Source organism: Crocodylus porosus, unplaced genomic scaffold, assembly GCF_001723895.1.
Source record: "Crocodylus porosus isolate Cpor-Errol unplaced genomic scaffold, CroPor_comp1, whole genome shotgun sequence".
Lineage (NCBI taxonomy): Eukaryota > Metazoa > Chordata > Crocodylia > Crocodylidae > Crocodylus > Crocodylus porosus.
Window position 1 is genome coordinate 8,729,281 of NW_017728917.1, and position 15,429 is coordinate 8,744,709.

A 15,429-nucleotide genomic window follows, 5' to 3' on the forward strand; every position below is an offset into this window, starting at 1 on the left:
ATATATGCTGTAACGGTGGAAAAATAACCATAGTTTTATTCTGCACATATTTGTTTAGCATTACAAAATAAACAGAGCCTGAGTTAAAATTGGCCTTGTAATAAATCTGTTTTTCTATTTTAAGTTTTCTAGTGAAAGTGAGAGCTGAGTCTGTTAATCTTACTCACCCTACTCAATACCATACTGTGCCAATAGTCCCATACATTTCTTGCAGTAAGGTAGTTCACAGTGTGTGCAAGATTGGCAGAATTGGGCCCCAGACTACTACACAATATAATTATGCGGCATTGTATCTAAATGTACAGAGCAGCATAAATTATATATTCCTTGTGCCAGTTCCATGTAAGGTCCCATGCTTTCTTGAAGTCCTGCCTGTGTGATGTAGTGCGAATAAATTTAGACGCTATTTATTTGCAATTGTGCTTTTTTTTGTTAGCTGAAAGGAAATGCCAAAAAGGTATTATTCAGTGTGCAGGCTTTAAGGGTTGCTGTTAAAGGGTTTCACTGAAAGTCTGGATTTGTAAACAGCCAGGGAAAGAAATGCTACGTTCTGTGCTGGGGGTAACCCTCCGGGGCTTTATAAAAGTTGTGCTTACCACATGTTCCCCAGATTTGTTTTTTCTCTTGACTTTGTTTTACTTTATTATCATCTAGCTTTTTTTCCAAAAATACTTTTGATGAATATTTATCTAATCAAATGGCAGTTCATATACAATAGATCTGAGAGGGGGAAAAAGGTAGAGAGAAATGCCAGTGATAGTCCTCAGATTGCGTGGTCGAGATTTCTTCATCAATAGAGGGTCTCTCTCTCTTTTTTTTTTCTTTTTTTCCCATATTCATTTTTTTTTTCGCCCCCGGGGTCCATTGCAGAATGTAATATGAGAAGTTGATTTCTGTGGTGATGACCCCTAAATTTGAAGAGTGTGTGTGTGTGTGTCCTGATATTGTGGGAATGTGTTGCAGAAAGGTTCACAAATGTCAGGGCCTTTTCATAGTTACCACAGAGCTTAGTAATACGCTGGTCTCTGCAGCTGCACTGTTCTTCCAGCCCCCAGCCCTTGCTCTGCATGTGTATCTCTCTGTTCTAGACAGAGAAGCAATATGCCATCGTCCTGGCTCTGCCCAGATGTCAGTGCTCTGGTTAAAATATTTCATGTATGAAGAGCCATTTGAATAGTTTTCAGCATCCGATTCTCATCCTGCCAACCGAAATGTGATATCTGTGTACCAATGTATGGGATGAAACGGACCCGTGCAGCCCCTGGGTGGCTAGTATGTCTGCCAGCTGTCTTTTTTTAAAGCCCCTGTTGTCAGGAGGGTGCAAAAATGAGGTCTGGACAAATTGGGTGTCACCCCATTAGAAGGAAGGATGCATCGTGTGCCTGTACCAGGCAGTTTTTTTTTCCCTAGGAGGCAAGGGCAGTCTGCTAATACCAACCCGACGGGGAGACCGTAGAGACGAGCTGCTAATACACCGTATATAGCTTGCTTCATTCAGCATCTTTGCAACGCAGACAGAGCCCTGAGACTGCAGATGGGCCGAAACTTTGGGCCCAGGATACTCCGATACTGAAATCTATCTAGTTTAACATTTCTTTGATTTTAAACCCTTCCCTGAAGGCTTTTTTCCCCCTCTCTTTAATTCTTGTGACTCTGCTGTTCTGGGTAAGACCTTGCCTTCAAACATGGAACTTAAATATGAGAAGGAGAGAAGAAAAATAATTGATTTAAAAAAAATGCTAAAAACTAGGATTTTTTGTTCTACATCACTTTTTTAAGTTGTATGTTTCTTTTAAAAAAATTCTGTAAAAGTTATGATGCACTTATATCAACTGTTTATGCCATATTGAAATAAATTGAATGAACATACGATACTTTTCGCTTCTCAATATATATATTTTTTAAAGTCAGATCACTGCGCTGGAGGAAGTCACTGGTGAAGCACCTGGAACTAGAGTTCAAAGTGGGAAAACCCACTTTAATTGCGGTAGCATCTTGTGCAGGTGCAGAAAGAGGGGTTTTTTGTTTGTTTGTGCCGACGGTTCAGTTGCATTGCTCTGCATTCAAAGTGGAGAAACCAACTGGGTTGAAAAATCAAGAGGTGTGTTTTCCTCTTCCAACCTATAAATAAAAGATCGGTGTGAAAGGATGAGATCTGTTAGTTCCAGTGTCTGAAAGGGCCCCATCAGGTAATCAGTTCAGTTCCCTCGCTACAGATAATAAACCATTTTCAAATGCAAAATACATTTAGATAAACTTTACTTTTTTTATTGTATATCCAGAATATTTAAGTAGCTTTATTTAATTTCAACTTGATAAGCATTTTTAAGATGCTGTTGTTTTGCATTTTTGTTGGACTGTAGTTTCCATTCAAATAGCGCTTGACACACATCACAAAAAAAAAAAAGTAATAATGGCTAGTAAAATAAAAAGGAAACGTTTGCCGCTTAACATAATAAAAATGAGTCGATATGAATGCAAGTTAATCTGTTTGATAATTTATGCATCGTTTTGTGCATCTTCTGGCTAAGCAGAAAGTAATACTACATTAAATAGAATGGCTATCTTTATCCAAGTCAGTGACCGATGAGAATTAACCTTTAAGAAAATAAAAAGTACCAAGGCAAAACAAGCTTAAAATGGATAATTTAAACAACATTTTCATTCCTTTCTAATTTAAATCAATCCATAAAGCATGAGTTTCACTTGCTCTGATAAACATCACCTGTTTAAAAGATGACCGCAGTAGTCCAAAATCATGAAGTGCTTTCCCAAGCCCTGGGCCTGCTCTAGAGAAGAGAACTTGCTTGATCTCTAGCTTCTCCACTGTTTTTGGAGAAGTTCCTACATCGCTTGAGAAAGCCGGCAAGATGGTCAGATTTCACTGCACGTGCTATTGGTGGGTAATTCAGCAGGGCTGGGATCCAGACGGCCCTTCCAGACTAGCTCATCTTCCAAGTGCATAGATTACATATATCCACGACAGGCTGTGGTTGTTAAAGATCCAACATGGGCCTAAAAATGTTATGGGTCAAAGTTGTCAGCTTGAACGGACTGTATTCAGGTTAAAGTCAAGTTAGAGAAATTATTTAAAATGTCCACTGAGCCAGTGGACCTTTGCACTAGGATGCTTCAGTTTAAGATCATTTATGGTAATTATGCCCACTGGATGGATCTCCTGAATACGCAAGCTGGAAATCTTACATGGCATGTGCAAGATTGAGAAACTAGTTCTTGCAATCTGGTTGTTTTTGTATTCATTCTTCTCAGAAAAATTATCTTGACTACTTTGAAAAGTGTACTTTATGGATCAGTACCCAGAGCTTCCTGTGCATGGAGACAATCCTACCCCTCTCTCAGTGATTCAGGATTGGGCCCAGTTTGACCTTGATTTATAGCACTGAAATATAGACGTGGAAGTCCTAGAGTGTTCGACACATTAATGTAGCCATAAAAGTACTGATAGATGATATTTCACGTCACCTTAAAGAGTGTAACGTATCTTTGCAATCCATTAGGATTTAATTTTGTTGTTTAAGTTCTCCCCTGTGTTTGAAATAAAAAAAATATATAATATCTTACTAATAGTTTTCAAATACAAACCTGTTATGTGGCAACTCCAACATAGAACAGCAAAAATTATCTATGTACTAAAATGCTTAATAGATTAATTTATAAATTGTTGGGATTGCGAGCACGTGGTCTGTATATCTTGAGAAGTGGCTCGTTATTTTGGGGACCCAGCTCAAGATACCTGCTGCCTGGCGCTCAGAACTACTGAGCAGGCAGGGACTCCTAAGGGTGATTAAACGGGCAATGTAAAGGCTTGATATAGTTTGATCATTAGGCCTCATTGGCATCAAATGGGCTTTCAAAAGTAACGAACACATTTCCCAGTTTGGCTTTGTATGATTTTACAGCTTGAACTCAAGACACAAGTACAGAGCCTTGCTCAAATCCTGCTCAAAGGCAGGAATAAATGTCTGCACTTGCCAGTGGCTTTGCAGGATTTGGTTTTGACAAGTCGTCAGCTGCATGTTGGCACATTTTTATTGTATTCTGTTGCATCATGGCTTTTCCTTTGTTTAAATCTGACTTAAGGTTTGAGGTGTAATTGGGCAGCGCCATGGAGTTAGTTCTCTTAGTTCACACAGGATGCAAAACTCAGCTTCAAAGCGGTGACCTTCCTGATAAAGGACAAAAGACTAGGTGCTTTGCATGCTTTGAAATGGAGCATGCAGGTTGGTGTCTCCATATTCGTGGAGTTTGGAGTCTCTTCTGGAGTTACTCGGATCCCTGGTCACTCCCAAATTCTGATACAAGACACTTAAAATATAACCACACTAACAACATCACTTGGTGCAAACTAAGAACACAAAGTGCACCAGGTAAACTTTGTAAAAGACACTGGAAAAAGGCTACCATTTATCTCGTCTTCTAATATGAAAATCATCTCTTGGAGGGTTATCTTAGGAAAAGAATCGCTCTTGGAATGGTTGATACGAAGACTGCAGTGCAGGCCATAATATGCTCATTTGTCTGGAGCGGCTCTGTAGGGGAAACATGCTGATGTTCATCAGAGCAATTTGGAAACCCTACAGTGTGCACCATGGGTCCCATGCTAAATTTGTTTGCTCAAAGAAATGCACAGTTCTCTGCAACTGAGGGAAGCCCTGTCTGGAATAAGACTTCTAAAAAAGCTGAACTTCCTCTTTGTGATTTACGATCTCTTTTAACAATGCCACTTTCTCGAAGCCATGCATCACGCGCAAACAATGGGCCACATAGAAAAGCGTAGTCCCCAGAGGATTACCAAGCATGTAATTTTGTCTTTAAATTCTTACGAGTGAATTGTAAGAACATGACTTCATAGGAACCTCTGAGACATTTTAGCTTTTAATAATACTTTGCTGCAACATGTAATGCTTCGTTTTCACTTTTATTAATTAAATTGCTCCATTTGTGCATCTGTGAGGCGGTGGGAAGGGGATCCCGGGCACTGCAGCATGCCCCACCCAACCCTGGCTTGACGAACAAGGCAGTTTCTCACCTCCCCGGGGCAGGATCATGCCCCGTCTGACTGGGGCTTGTGAGGTTTTTCACCGCTCCTGCGCTCTCAAGCAAAAACTCCCTTGCAAACTACTTTCATGTTCTTTGTGTGGTTGTGCTCTGTAGCAGCAAAGCATCTGAAACTCTGTACTGCTGGTTTACACTGTGCACTGGGGGGGAATTTCCCAAATTTTTATAGAAAATATATTATTTGTAAGTTTCCAAGAAAATTGAGGTCAAATTTATTTCATTCTTTAACCCCCTCCATGCTTATTTTTTTTTGTTTTGTTTGGTTGGGGTTTTTTTTAAAACCGCAACTGACTTGAATGATGTAAAACAAACGTGACCAAAGATCTTTAGCAAATCTCCCCTGCCGTTCTGTCTGGAGCGACAGGGTTTGAATCTGACCGCTTATCGAACAAAGGGTAGAAGCTGCGCTGTTTGTAGTACAGTTTGTGGGCTTGCCCATAATAATACAATTATGAAGGTTAACAGGAAAAAAACTGGGTCCAGGAGTGATTCCAGGCAGCTGGCAATCCCGGCGAATTGGAAGCGTACCACCAATGAAAACTGCAGTGAAAAGCAAATTAAACCTCATATCTGCCATCTCACTCGCTTTTCTCTGCTTTCCTGTTTGGACTTGAAAGGTGATTGGAGCCAAGGCAGTGACAGTTGACGGAAGTGCTGCAAGGAGCGAGTATTTATTTACAGTGAATCGTGGTGATGCTTGTTCAGGATGCGGTTTCACGCAGGATGTACTGTCCCCACCCCCGGTTTGATCATTTCTCCAAAAAAAAAAAAAAAAAAAAAAAAAAAAAAAAAAGCCTTGATTGTTTGAGGCCACAGTTTATGCTTGGAGAAACATTGTGCAACATGCCTGTGCTTGGAATGCTCTGTTAATGTACCATCATAGGAAGTTCCTGTATTGGGTATAGAGGACTAACTCGCATCCAGATGTGTTCAAACACAAATATAATCGTTATGCATTTAAAATAGGGAAGTGAGTGGGGTGCATATGCTGCAAGCTCTGGTTAATGTGGGCCACTGAATTCATTGCCAGATATGCTGTCAGTTGATACTTTTGTTTTTTTTGTTAATTTCTAAAACCAAGATTTAATGCTAATTAAATGCTAAACTAGAATTCCTTTTGTAGCAAGTTCCTCGCCTTCAGTTTAGCTTTTGTACAGGGGGTTTCATCCAGCCCTCTCTGCCTTGATCATGTCTTTTTAATTATTATTTCTTTGCCAACTAGGTTTAAAACATTTTAGAAGACTGTCGTCTTCATGGATGAGTTTCTCGGCCATAAGCAGGCAGGACTATAATGCTGTGTTGGTGAGAGGGGTGAGTGGTGCACAACTTCTGGCTAAACTCAACAGTTTGTTACATAAGATCACATATATCTGCCTTAGTGCCTTACCAAACTATCATGAAGATTGGTTTAGTCCAGGGGTGGGCAAAATGCGGCCCGTGGGCTGGATGCAGCCCGCCAGGCCGTTCTATCCGGCCCACGGGGCCCCTAAAAAATTTAGAAAATTAATAGTTATCTGCCCCCGGCTGCCTCTCATGCAGCCCTTGATGGCTTGCCAAAAGTCAGTAAGTGGCCCTCTGCCTGAAATAATTGCCCGCCCCTGGTTTTAAAAGCATTAGGCAGGCATTTAAGTGTAGTTTGTGAGTGGCATTGGTGTAGTGGAAAAAACAAAACCCTTAATGCAAGCATATTTCTGATGCTAGTAAATGTTGGTGCCAGCCTTGTATATTCATACTGTGCCTTAATCACGTTCCAGGCTTGCAGAAGATACTAGGCTGACATAGGTGGAAAATGAAATGCTCTTTTCACAGGACAAGAACCGCCCAAGCAGTTGCAGTGCAGAGTTTGCTGCAGTGATGGCTGGGGAGTGGGCTGCTCTGAATGGAGGTCGTCTATGGTCGAGTGTTCGTTTTAGTCTTGGTGCTTGCCACAGTTGCCCCTTGGCCTGGTCTGAAACTGCTGGCAGGATCCGAGGCAGCTTTATAATATACATGTCCCTTCACTTGGATGTCTACTGATTCATTTCATATGGGTCCCTGACAACCATGAGAACGTAGTAACGTGGTTACTACCAGTCTGGGCCAAATTCCTCCTCTGTGTCTTGGGTTGGACAGTTTCTGCATCTTGTTATCCCTAGGAAAAATATACAGCTTGGGGAAATGTTATGATGCACACTTTTTGTTTCATGGGTATTGAAGTGGAAAGCCATTTGAAACTTGGGGAGAGGAGGGGTTTTTATTATTTACTTTGACATTCCCTTTTAAACTCTTTTTTAAAAAGTACAATTTTCACCAGTTTTTGTGTCTGGAAGAAGGAATCTAATGGGTTTTTTTCCACTCATGGCTTTTAATTACATCATTGCTGTCGTTGGGCCCTTCCTACAACTCCCACATTGTTCAGCAGACACAGTGAAATGTTTTTAGGAACCTATAAAAGCCAGTAATTTGCATCCAGAGGCCATGGTTGTAGTCAGCATTCAGGCAACCGAAACAACTGCCTCGATAACTTTATGGCCGATACATGTGCTGCATTGTGTAGTGTGCTGTCTCACTGCAGCTTCAGAAAAATGAGAGCATGGCTACTTCATTTTGTATACCTCCCTTCTAGGTTGCATTACAGGTGCAATTTCATTAAGTAATGAATGGAAGAAGCTCCTGGGGATGAAAGTTTCCAAACTGTGCGTTCAACAGGAGTTAAAAATGAAGCCGGCGGGCGTTTTGGTGCATGCTTCTGAGACGTCCTCAGAGCCCTTCATTCCTTCCATCGTTGGGTGTGTGCACCTTGCTTTTCACAGCTTTCCTTCCCTTGTACTCTACCGGGCTGATAAACTTTCTTACTTCCCTTTCAGTGTTGTACTTTTCTTATGTCCTCTTGTCTTTCAAAAATCGACTTAAAGATAATGGGGTCCTCTGGCCACTTTCTCAGTGTGCACCCAGCACGGAGGGATTATATTGAAATGGTGTATTACCGGTGATGGACTTTCTTTTGAAAATTATATCGGCGATTCCTAGACGTATGCTGTTCTTGCAGTTCATGGCCCTGTGAGGCCAGTCAAGACCGTGTACTTACAAAATGTTTGTAGACTTGGACAGGAGATGTGCAAGGTTGTCTTTAGTATTTACATGACCATTTCCTTATAATATGAATAACGAGGCATTAAACGGCTTTGAAGGCCCCTTCACAAAGCTCTGGTTGAACAACAAAGAGATGCTTTTCCCAAATTTTCTTTCTTTCTTTCTTTTTTTTTTAAGGTGAAATATGTTGGATGGGGTTTGAAGGCTCAGTGCTTCGCTGTGTCCAACTGGTAAATCCTCTTGGGGAGAGACCTGATGTCGATTAGGACGTGGGGTTAACAGAAATACGTAACCTCACAAGTACACTGGTGCCAGTGCACACTTCTTTGAAAAAGCCTTAAAACCAGAAATATTTGACTTTCACTTTTTTTTTTAAAAGGACAACAAGAGAAGTGTAGCCTAGTGGTATTTATTGTTATGATTACTTTTTAATGGGTTGCTTTAAATCTGGGGAATTTCCCTTTGATACTCACCAACATTGCTTCCAGTTTTTTGTCAGTGCTATAGCAAGGTTGTGTTTTTTTTCCAGTCATTTCTTTATATGCTCATACACAAAAGGTACCCCAGCTATTTTAAAGTGCAGAGCTTCACTCCAGCCCTTGAGCATCAAATAACAGTAAGAACATGGCAGGGCGTGTAGGAAGTAAAGTATTTACAGTACGTGTCTTCTATTCCCAACATTTCCTAGATGCAGCTCTTTCTGCTCCTTAAGTTATATAAACATCAACAAAGAAATAAAGTCAGGTCCTTACTTTTATTAGCAGATATCCATGAACAGACTATTCAACGCATATTTAGTTCCCAGCAGGCGCATCTCAGGCAGACAGAGGCCTTTTTCATTCTGTATTTTCTTCACCCATTTCAAAAAGGCTTCTGGCTCAAAGTGAAATGTCCCTGCTGTGAACTGATGGGGGTTGAATTGCCTGTAGGGTTTGACTTTAATAAAAAAAATAAAAACAAAACTATACCTCACCTCATTGATACTGAATATGGCCTAAGGAAGGGAAAGTTTGTCTGTGTAGGGGAAATTTTCAGTGGGAACCAAGGGCTTTAGGAACACATCCCACCGACTTCATGCAGACTTGTATTGCTGAAACCTGTGGGCAGTTTTGAAAATCTTTCCTTTATTAAGTGATCGTGTCTAGTTTTGGCCTTAGTGAGAATAGGAGCCTGCTACTAATTGGTGCTAAAAGGGGTTCCTGCTTCAGTTCAAATTGTAGGAGCTTGTGGATTTTGGTACCGATCATCTAGCATGTGCTAGTCCTACTGATAGACGAGGCCTGGAGAAAGTTGGAAATAGTGCAGTAAATGCAAGTTACCTATCTTCATTGTCCTAAAACCTGCTGTTCACTCAGGAATGGGTAAAGTGGGATCGAATGAAAGGACACTCGTTTGCTCGTAGCACCTTGCTTTTGCTAAATCTTTTTTGGTGGTCTTCAGTGATTTGCTAGGTGATTCCCAACCAGGATGGCAACCTGACCGGTGCCTGAAATTGCAGAAGAAACTGTCTTCTGGCTGATAGGAGCGGAGTTGATAATCTTAGCTCATTTTCATCCCAGTGATAGACTCCGGTTATCTGGTTGGTTTAAATAAGCTTTGAGTTGGCAAACTTGTAGACGTAGCCAAACCTGCAGTCGGGACTCATGAATAACAAAAAGCAGTTAATCAATCAGTCAGTCAACAAAAGCAGATCGGTGCAGGTAGCTTTTATTTAGAAAATGATATAATCCATTAGTGCAGCTTTAATGGGAAGAAGGCGTGGGGGAGAAGAACAGCAGCAGGCCTTAAAAAAAAAAAATCACTCCTTAGACGAGGGTTTCTTTCATACTCGGTGTTACTCATTGGACTCCAATCAACAGTATGATGTGAACTATAAAGGGCAAGGGGTGAAGAAAAGAGCACTAGGTTTAGTATGTATTGACCAAAAGTTTTCCTAGCAATTCCTAGGGACAGCAGGTCAGTGTTACATCAGATAATCGTAGAATATTAGGGCTGGGGAGGGACCGCAAGAGGACATCTGATCATACCCCCTGCTCAAAGCAGATCCATCCCCAAATACATCTTCTCTCAGCCAAGGCTGTGTCTAGTTGGGTCTTGAAGGATAGAGATACCACCGCCTCTCTGGGTAACCGGTTCCAGCGCTTAACTACCCTCTTGCAGAGAGAGGTTTTTTTCTAATATCTAACCTCAACTTCCCTTGCTGTAACTGGAGCCCGTTGCTCCTTGTCCTGTCATCTACCCCCACTGAGACCAGTCCAGCTCCATCTTCTTTGCAACCCCCCTGCAGGAAGATGAAGGCTGCTATCAGATCCCCTCTCGGTCTTTTCTTCTCCAGACTAAATAAGCCCAGCTCCCTCAGCCTCTCCTCAGAAGTCATGTGCCCCACCTCGAACCGTTTTTGTTGCCCTTGGCTGGACTCTCTCCAATTTGTCTGCATTTTTTGTGTAGTGGGGCACCCAAAACTCGACACAGGACTGCAGATGTGGCCTCGCCAGTGCTGAACAGAGGGGAATAATCACTTCCCTTGATCTACTGGTGGTCCTCCTACCAATGCATCCTAGGATGCCATTAGCCTTCTTGGTAACAAGGGCGCACTGCTGGCTTATATCCATCTTGTTGTCCACTGTCACCCCCAGGTCCTTTTCTGCAGAGCTGCTGCCCAGCCGGTACCGGTGCATGGGATTGTTCTGTCCTAAGTGCAGGACTTTGCACTTGTCCTTATTGAACCTCCTGAGATTTCTTATGGTCTGTTCCCCTAATTTGTCTAAGTCTCTCTGAATCTTAGTCCTATCCTTCAGTATATCTACTGCTCCCCTCAGCTTGGTGTCATCTGCAGACTTCCTAAGGGTGCAATCCATCCCATCTTCCAGGTTGTTGATGAAGATATTGAACAAAACCTGTCCCAGGACTGACCCCTGAGGCACTCTGCTTGATACTGGCTGCCAACTAGACATCGAGACGTTGAGCCCAGGTGTCCTGCTCTCCTCTCTTCTCCAAGACTACCCTTTGAGCCTGATGTTTCAGCCAGTTTTCTGCCCACTTTATAGTCCATTCATCCAACCCGTACTTCCTTAACTTGCTTGTGACAATGTTGTGCAAGACCATATCAGAAGCCTTGCTAAAGTCAAAGTATACCATGCCCATGGGTCTCCCTGCCTCCACAGAGCCACTCATCCCACCAGAGAAGGCAGTCAGGTTGGTCAGGCATGACTTGCCCTTGGGTGAATCCATGCTGACTGTTCATAATCAGCAATCACCCTTTTTTCCTCCAAGTGCTTAGAAATGGATTCCTTGAGGACCTGCTCCATGATTTTCCCAGGGACTGAACTGAGGCTGACTGGTCTGTAGGTTGGATCCTCCTTCCCTTTCTTAAAGATGGGCACTATAGATGTCCGTCTCTAGTTGTCCAGGACCTCTCCCAGCTGCCGCAAGTTTTCAAAGACGATGGCCAGTGGCTCTGTAATCGCACCTGCCAGTTCTCTCAGCACCCTCGGGTGCATCGCATCCAGCTCCACGGACTTGTACACGTCCAGCTTTTCTAAATAGTCCCATATCTGTTCTTTCACCGCTGTTGGCTGCTCACCTCCTCCCCAAACCGTGCTGCCTGGTGCAGTAGTCTGGGAGCTGACCTTGCCTGTGAAGACTAAGGGGGAAAAAAAGACCTTGAGCCCTTCAGCCTTTTCTGCCTGCCCGCCTCCCCCACTCAGTAAGGGACTCGCACTTTTCCCCTGATCTTTCTCTTGCTGTTGACATACTTGTAGAGACCCTTTTTGTTACCCTCCATGTCCCTCGCTAGCTGCAACTCCACTTGTTCCCTGACCTCCCCGACTTCATCCCTGTGTGCTCGAGCAATGCTCTTATTCTCCTCCTTAGCTGTTTGTCCAAGTTCCCACTTCTTGGAAACTTCCTTTTTGTGCTTTAGCTCGCTGAAGAGCTCCCTGCAAAGCCAAGCTGATCCTCTGCCATACTTATGAATCCCGTGCATTGGGATGATTTGTTCCTGCCTCCTCCATAAGGGTTTTTTTTTTTTTTTCCAGGTACAACCAGCTCTCCTGGACTCTTTCCCCCCCTCAGCCATCCTATTGTCTAATTATGCCAATTGGGTAGTGGGTACAGGGCACCTGGAAATCCTGTATGTGGCAGGACATGAATAATGATAAAATAATTGAAGTGGAGCTGCTTCTTTCACTCTTAGACTGACGTGTGCAGTGTCAGGCAAGTAGCAGCAGAGGGCACTGAGCCCTCAGTGTCTTCACTGCCACGACCGGGGGTACAAGGAAGGAGCCAGGGCCTCCCGGCAGAGAGGATGCCACAAAGTGTGGCAGGACCTAGCAGCCCTTTTGCTCTGCCTGAACTCTCTGGGCAGGTCGGGGAACAGCCTCATGCCAAGCCTCCCAGGAGGAGGAGAAGCAGCCATGCTCTTTGGGCAGCTTTCCTCTCTGTTTAGCCTGTGGAGAAGGTGTGGGGGGGGGGGGGGGGGGGGGAGAAGATCCCAGGTGTCCCTGCCCTCCTCTCTTGTCCAGGACTCGTAGGTGCCAATGGGAGGCTGAGAAGCACATGCAGGAGCTGGCCAAGAGCATACGCGTGTGCCTGGGACAGGGACGGGGCGAGTGGGTTGCAAATGCCAGGGGATCACGTGCATAACCGGCGAGGCTGAGTCAGCCCGGTGTGGGTGCATCAGGGTGACAGTCAAAGGTCCGAGTGGGTGTCTTTTGGGGGAAGGAGTGTGGCTGGTGACTGATGGGAAGGGTCACTGAGTTCCCTGCCTGGTGTCGGTCCTTGAAGCGAAAGGAGCACAGTGACAGGGAGGTGGCCAGAGGGCTGGCAGGCATGTGAGGCAGTGGGGCTCCCTTCAGTGTACCTTGGACTGAACCCCCAACCCTTCACCCCCACCTTGACTCGACTTCTTGATGAGGTCTGCTCGGACTGGCCCCTCCACTGGCACACCCAGGTGGGCTGGATCTGAGGGAAGGGTGGAGCTGATTATTTGCAAACCAGTCCTTTCGTGCCTCTCCTCGCTCCTGGAAGTGACCAGCGTGTGGGCGGAAGGGGACCGTCACGACCCAAGTTGTCAGAGATCTTGGGCCAAACTGAGATAGCGGGTTGAAGACCCAGGAGAAAGGGATCACGGGTGTTGTCTGTGTCATGTGCTTGCATGCATGTTGTGCGTGTGTAGGTTCTGAATATATCTTGGCCAACAATGTAGAAGCACTCTCCATAGGGCTGTTTGTTTAAAAAAAAAAAATTATAATCTCAAATCATTCGATAACACAGTGGTGCAGATTGAGTAAAATAAGATAAGCGGAGCCTCTAATACTGTGGTGTGGCTAATTGAGCCATGCCAAATCTGCTTACAACGTAGGCTCATCATTCATGAGTTATTCCATAGCTCCGAACTCATGGCAACAAAGGCATGTCTTGCAATTCACACCATCAAATGTGTATTTGAACAGCGTAGCGTGTTAGCGTGCCTATATACAAGACATATTCACACACAACATATAGTGGCAGGGGAAAGAGAAAAATTATGTTTCAGCTGTGAATGGCTTGTCTTTACTCAAGCAGTGAAGAAAAAGCTGATGGCTCACAAGTGATCAAAGCCAGTGGTGAGTTATAGAGGTCTTTCCTCACAAGTGAGGAAAATATAGCATACTTCATCCTGCTTTATATACTGTTTGTACAACATATTAATGCTTATTTTTATTTTGGTTTAGATGTCTTTGTCCTGTGCCCAACTAGCAATTTTTTTTGCAGCCTCTTCTGCCTCTTCTGCCTGATGTTCTTGCCAGAGACCGAGCAGATTGGAAAGCCTTTGAACACGTTATTGGTTGAACTCAAAAGTAGTTTTCCTTATTGCTTCGTTGCAAGCTACTGGGATGAGCATAAGGAATTTAATTTTGATTGACATCTGATGTACTCTTAAAGCAAAGTGATCCATCAGCAGTCAGGCACCCACAACTTGTTTTTGCATCTCTGAGGGAGAGGCAATTTCGCTGCAGTTGCATTTCAGAAATCAAGTCTGAATTGCAGTTTCCCTTTGAATCCGCAGATGTGTTAAAATTGGGCTGTTTTAGGTCAGCTTGAGGTATCGAGTCTTAACACTGTCTGCAAGCCAGACTTTGGGATCTTCTCAGTTTCTTTTACTTTGACTGCCTTGGGTTGAGCAGAAACTTCCTTTAATGCCTCAGCATTCTCATTATAGCACAGTGCATGGTAAAGACGGTATGGCCCCACCTATTTTAAAATGTACGTTTATGATGAATGCTGCTGTAATTCTCTACCAGTTGAGCAGAGCAAACTGTTTTGGACAATCGAACATAATTTATCCTGAACCTCACACAGTATGCTAAAAAACCCATGCAGATAAGCTGATATACAAATGACTGTCCCTCACAACATCTTTACGTAAGATAAATGACTATTTTCCAGGAGGAAAGAGAGTTTTGTGATTTAAGATGCACATTCCTCTCCCACTTCCCTGTGAGACCTCCTTTTTCCTCCTTTTTCCCGTCTGTAAAATGGGGATACTACTACTCAACTGCCTGTCTGGGTTATTGTAAAGCATGCATTCATGTCTGCAAACCTCTTGAGTTCTTTGGTGGAGAAGAAACCCTGGAGTGCAGAATATTTCTTATAAATTCTTCTATTACCATCCATGTGGATTCAAATCTGCCAGGATAGCTCTTCAAGAACAATGGGGAAATTCAGGTAATTATTAGAGCAGTTTTTATAAAACTTTGTAAAAGGTAAAAGGTTTTTAATGGGTATGTAATGCTGAGATAGTGCAGCGCACCCTTAATAACTCATCCATGTAGCCTTTCCCCTTGCTAGTAAAGGCCTCTGAACGGGTCATTAATGGATAAATACTGTAGTTCACATCCCAGAATCACCACGTGAAGTTTGTACGGTTTGTAATGTCCTTTTAAGGGAGATTCAGGAATTAGCTGGTAAATCTGAATTGCTGCTTATTCCCAGGGTGGTCTTTTCTGTTCAGGGTTGTGGTCACTGTGGCAGGGCAGTTTGGGAAAGCTTGCAGTGTCACTTCCCGTGTTGTACCTGGCTTGTGGATCAATAGGGGACTTCATTTTTCCAGAGCTACAAGTTTTATAGCTTTTCAAGTACAGTAGAAGTAGTTTGGAAGAATTTAAAATGTTTTTACTGGAAATATAAGTATGCATGTGGGATGGAGGACAGTATGTTCGAGAGTTCGAAATGAATGATTAAATATGTTGTAATTAATATACTGAATGGAAAAGCAAACAGCTGAAGATGGTAATT

At 43.3% G+C, this 15,429-nt stretch overlaps 1 protein-coding gene across 7 annotated transcripts in view; it reads left to right on the forward strand.

Annotated features, from left to right (window-relative positions):
- Positions 1–15,429, forward strand: part of FOXP1 (forkhead box P1) — a 442,485-nt gene that overhangs the window by 90,216 nt on the left and 336,840 nt on the right. Inside the window, exon 3 of one of the 7 annotated variants that reach the window (XM_019536645.1) lies at positions 6,302–6,390. The exons of the other annotated variants lie outside the window; for them this stretch is intronic. The gene's annotated coding sequence lies outside the window, so the exon portion shown is untranslated. The remainder of the gene's footprint in view (positions 1–6,301; positions 6,391–15,429) is intronic. 7 annotated transcript variants of the gene reach the window in all.